Source organism: Octodon degus, unplaced genomic scaffold (genome assembly GCF_000260255.1).
Source record: "Octodon degus isolate 3935 unplaced genomic scaffold, OctDeg1.0 scaffold00021, whole genome shotgun sequence".
Lineage (NCBI taxonomy): Eukaryota > Metazoa > Chordata > Mammalia > Rodentia > Octodontidae > Octodon > Octodon degus.
The window spans coordinates 7,737,363-7,743,292 of NW_004524597.1; the positions used below are offsets into that span (position 1 = coordinate 7,737,363).

The 5,930-nt window shown below is 38.5% G+C and overlaps 1 pseudogene; it reads left to right on the forward strand.

The window, feature by feature from the left end:
- LOC101584362 overlaps positions 1–4,699 on the forward strand; it is a 95,401-nt pseudogene extending 90,702 nt beyond the window's left edge.
- The last annotated feature ends 1,231 nt before the right edge of the window (positions 4,700–5,930 follow it).

A 5,930-nucleotide genomic window follows, 5' to 3' on the forward strand; every position in this document is an offset into this window, starting at 1 on the left:
GCTGAAAACAGGAGGATCAGTATGAGTCCGATCTGTGTAGTGAGACCCTGTACTAAATACATTTAAAAAAAAGAAAAGAAAATATTTTTATCGAGAATATTTTCTCCAAATTAATGGCTTTCATTTTCATTTTCTTAGCAATGTTGTTTGAAGAATGAAGATTAAACTTTTAAATCTATTTTTATGGCATCACAATCCACTGTGTGTGTCCTAGGAAATCTTGCTAACCCCACGGTAATGAAGACTTCCTCCATGTATTTCTTCCCAGAAGTCTTTTTTTTTTTTTTTTGGTGGAACTAGGGATTGAATTCAGACCCTTGCGCTTGCCAGGGAAACGCTTATTCTACTGAGCCCATCCCCCTGGCTCCCTTTGCAGAAGTCTTACAGCTTCAATTTTTATGGTTAGGCTTATCATCCACCTTGAGTTAATTTTTGTGTGAAGTTCATTCTTTCCCATATTGATTGCAGTTGGCTTAGCACTATTTAGTGAAAAGATTATTACCCCACTCAATTACCTTGGTACCTTTGTAAAAATTTAGTTAACATCAATTTCCTGATCTTAGTATTATTGTGAACAGCTAAATTAGTTATAAATATTATAGACAGTTAAGACAGGGCTGGGCTCATCACAGAAGACAACTGTGGCCTGAGGCATGTTCACTGAAGGCTGGGTTTCAAGAAAAAGAGGAAAGACTACACCCACATACTTCCCTAGGGATGAGTAACAGTGACTGATATTCTAAATAGGCATCAATCACTTTGGGGGTGGGCAAAACCTTCTTAATCCACCCCTTCCAGGAAAGTCCTTGTCCGACCCCTGTGGGCATGCTACATAAAGTGCTTTTCCAATTGATTCCCATTTAATTAGCATTACTTAAGTTACTATACTGGTAATCCTATTGGTTAACCATAGTTTTGCCCCACCTCATACCCACCTTTTGATTTTCCATTGAATCAATATTACCTAAACTAGGGCCAAGGAGATGGCTCAGCAGAATAAGCGCTTTCAAACTACTATACTTGTTTTGGTTTGGTTTCAATCCAGGTCTCCATAGGAAGCAGGCTTATCTTGAATTTGCTTATGTAGCCTAGGCTGGCTTGAATTTATGGCTATCCTCCTGTCAACCTCCTGAGTGCTGGGATTGTAGGTATACACCACCACATCTAGTTTTTTCATCGCTGTGGTTTGAGACAGGGTCTCACTCTGTAGTTCAAGCTGGCCTGGAGTCACTACATAGCCCAGGTTGCCCTAGAACTCATGGCTATCCCCTGCCTCACCCTCTTGAGTGCTGGGACTACCAGTAATCTTATTAGTTGACTATGGTTTTTGTCCTACCCTGTGTTAGGTTTTTCAGCAGCATGGCCGAGAAGCAAAAGTAAAAGAAAAGGATAGAAAAGGCCTTTACTTCCATTGAGCAGGACACAGAGAGGATCGATGAGAGGGAGATGGGGGAGGGACGCTCTGACCTGAGACAGAAGACTGAGACTGTATGGACTTTTCCTAGGGCCAGGGTTTGAGGGGAAGGTTCTATGACACATGAGGAGCTGACTGGGGGCTCCCTTGTGTGCACAGGAAAGGTACCAGGCCTGGGGTGGGGAAGAAGGGGGAAGTGGTCATTGGGAAGTCTAGCTGTTGTTTTGGGGATTCAGCCATGTTGAATTTCTTCAACAACCTTTAGATGATCTTTCTTTCTTTCTTTCTTTCTTTCTTTCTTTCTTTCTTTCTTTCTCTTTCTTCTTTCTTTTGATAGGATCTCACTAAGCAGTTCAAGCTGGCCTTAAGCTCACTTTGTAGCCCAGACTGGTCTTGAATTTGCAAGGATCCTCCTACCTCAGCTCCAGAGTGCTGGGATTACAGGAGTGCATTTCCTTTTCCTTTTTCTTCTTTCTTTTTTTTTAATTTTGTATTTTAGTGAGGGTCTACAGGGTCTCACTACATAGATAGAACTCACAGTGATCCGCTTGCGTTCAGCCTCCCAAAGGGCTGGGATTACAGGCACGTGCCACCACACCCAGCCTCAATTGCTGTCTCATCGTGCCCCGGCACAAGACCTGCACAGCAGGCTGGGATTGAACCTCCAACCCCCTGCATCTGCCTAAGCAGACACTGTAATCCGCTGAGCTATTTGGCCAGTCCTTTCATGCTTCATTTCTTGTTTGTTTTATTTTATATTTATTTATATTTTAAAATTATTTCCTCCCATCTACTTTCTTTGGATTTATTTTGCTGTGCTTTTCCTAACATCTTAAAATGAATGCTTAATTCATTATATTTTAGTCTTTCTTCTCTAAAATACACAGTTGTTATAAATTTCCCTGCAAATGCAGTCTTAACTTTTTTTCTACAAGTTTTATTGCATTTTATTTTTTGACAGAACCAAGGATTGAACTCAGGCCCTTGTACTTGTCAGGCAAGCGCTTATTCTACTGAGCTATCTCCCTGGCCATCATTTAAAAAATTGCATATACTCTCCTGCCACAGTATCCCTAGAGGACTCTGTGACTACTCAAGTCCCTTGTATAAAATGGCATAGTAGGGCCTGGTGGCCTACGCCTGTAATCCCAGCACTTGGGAACCTGAGACAGGAGGGTCGTGCGAGTTTGACAGCCTAGGCTACAAAGTAAGCTCAAGGGCAGCCTGAACTGCAGGTGAGACCCTGTCTCAAAAAGACAAAGAAAGGGGCTGTGAGGTAGCTCAACAGACCAAGCACCTGCTGAGGCAAGCATAGGGACTGGGGTTCGATCCCTGGTACCCCATGCCATGCCAACCCCATCCCTGGGTTCACTGAGCCAGCCACCAAGACCACGCATGGTGGTCAACACCTGTAATCCTAGCACTGGGGAGGCTGAAAACAGGAGGATCACTACAAGAGTCTGAACTGCTTAGTGAGACCCTAGACCAAATACATTAAAAAAAGAAGGCATACATTGTTCATATAACCTTTGCATGCACACGCTTCATGTTTTTCTTTTTTGTCTTACAGAGACTCCAATTAAACACATTAGTTTTTTTTTTTTTTTCAGAACCAGGGTTTGAACTCAGGCCCTTGCACTTTCCAGGCAAGTGCTTATTCTACTGAGCTATCTCTCCAGCTGAGGTTTTATATTCCTTTTTTGGGAGTAGGGGGACTGGGGTTTTGAACTCAGGCCCTTGTGCTTGCCAGCGAAGTGCTTATTCCACTGAGCCATCTCCCTGGCCCCAAGATTTAATATTCTTAATGTATACTTTATATCTTAGCTATTCTGATATTTATATTTAGTGAATATATTTTCCGTTTATCAATTCATCCTTCAATACAGATTTTTAAATTCTGAATGTTAACTCAGTTAGCCATGAAAATGTCAAGCAATGGCCGTGACTCATCCTCATGGCTGACACTGACAAAATATCTACAAAGTGCAGTACAGGTTACAGGATAAATCCTGAGGGTACTTGACTGAGCTTATCAGATACAAAAGTTACATTTCTTGTTGTACAGGTCTTGCTTTATCTTGGTCTTAACCATCCAGCAGAAAAGTATAAAAATGAGGTATATAAAGTAAAGCCATATTAATACGATGAGCTGTAAAAGGCTCAAGTCAATAACTTCTAAGGATAACCCACTAATATTATAGACTGCTAGACAGTGTTGGATTGTTTAGTTGAATTCAAACACTTATAGTATTTAGATGCCAATGGAATATTCACCTCTGACAGACAATAAAAAAAAAGGATACAAAGGAAAGTTCATTTTGTATTTACATATACAAAACAGTTGGGATAAATTTATAGCTACTGTCACTTAATTCAATGAGAAGAAAGAGGTGTACTAACCGTGTTTGGACAGAATATCCTGTCTGCTTCTTGTATTATGGGTAACCACTAAGAAGATAACAACGTACAGTGTATTAATTACCAAAACTGTCCTATTAATCAGCTGTGAAACTGTCTCATTCATATTTATTTCTCAATTAAAAAAATAAATAAATAAAGAGAAAAAAGGGGGAAGATTAAATAATTGCTCAGCACTGTAAAAGAAATCATGCCAATGTTATAACTTTAAAAGTAAATGATAAATCTAAACAAAAAAAGACACTACTGTATGCTCAGGTTTTATGCATATTTTTGGTGATTCTAAGTATCTTTTTTCCATCATTCTTCCTAGAGAATTTCTCAATATTGGACGCACACTTGACATGGTTGTGGATCTGTTCTCTTTGTGTAACTTCAGTCAATCTTATATTATATTTAGTACCAAAGCCAAGTGCATCTTCTAAAAGAAGTTCATTATCACATAAGGTAACCAGACTTTTGAAATGCTGTATCTACTTTCTTGTGTCTTGTTTCTCTTTCCATGTGATTTTTGTTCTGTATGGAGTACGACTCTTTGAGTTGGTGTTGGAAACATTTCTATTTGCAGTTATTTTGTCTACTTTTACTACTGTACCTTGTTTATGTTTGTTAGGACCAAACCTCAAAGCATGGCTAAGAGTTTTCAGTAAAAATGAAGTTACCTCCATCTGGGAGAACAGTCTCCAAATCACCACAATCTCTAGTTTCATGGGTGAATGGCTTGGAGTGTTTCCTATTCCATTAGATTGGGAAAGACCCTGGCAGGTTGGTTTCAACTACTTAAAGCAGTAAAATGCCCGTTGAGACAGTATGGCCAGGCTGTTGTTTTGTTGTGGCTCAATTTAGGAAGAATACCAGTTCCTTCTATCAGTGCAGTATGGGTGGCTTCTTATTTTGAGATTCCAGTGATGTGGGCATCCACATTGGCCTGCACTTCTCTTCCAGCAGTATTTTTTTTTTTTTACATGTATGAGTGAATAAACAGATTTATTTTGTGAATACCTATAGGGCTTTTTTCTTAACTTTTAGTCTGGAAGTTACACAAATTTTCTGTTTTTAACTTTTATTTTCACTACCCTCTGGTCTTACATTTGTTTTTTTCTTAATATGGTAGATGGCAGATTGAATATTGATCTTGAAATATATTCAGAAAATTTAAAAAATTGATATGCTATCAGAAAAAGCTCACAAACCCCAGATTTTTCATTTCCTATTACATTAGGATAAAGCCAATATGGTAGGTAAAGAACTTCAGATGAACATTTTTTTTCAGCCTTATATAGCAGAGGAAGTCAATACCTGGGAGGTCACCTAACTACTAGATGATAGACATATCTTTATCTTTTTTAAATGACTTTGTCATATACTATTGTATGGTTAGTCTGTCATTTAATAAATTGATTATTGCTCATTAGTATTTTGCTGTAATGAAATACTGCTATGATAAGCATCTTTGAATCCATTGCTTCATGAACTTTTCTAATTACTTTCCTAGGGTAATCTCTCCCCAACAGGATTATGACATTAAAAAAATATAGTTTTCTAAGATAATGATAAACTTACTCACTATGATCCTTTTAAACTATGATATTTATTGATGGAACAATAGAATTAGTATATAGTTAACAATATTTTATTTAAATGATACCTGCTTTTTTCTCTTTTTGGAGTTCTTAATATAGATATTATGTGGCATTTTTTCTTTCACTTTATACTTTCAGCAAGGGTTTAAATAAGTTTTTGGTACTTTAAAAATTCTGCACAGAACAAGAAATCAGTGTGGCTCATCATGCTAATAGAATCTGCCACAGAAGCAATAAAAAAGATAAAGACAACAGAGCATTTCTTAAAAATGGAGATTTTACTAGAGAAAAGTTTCATGAGAAAATAGTAATGTGTATGCTTTGTTACCTAAAATACAACATGTATTAAGAAGAAATTTTAAGGGCCGGCGAGATAGCTCGGTGGAATAAGCACCTGCTTAGGCAACCATAGGGGCCAGGGTTCAATCCTGGCACCACAGGCAGTGCCGGCTCCACCCCCAGGATTGCTGAGCTGGCAACCAAGTCCAGGCATGGTGGCATGTGCCTGTAATCCT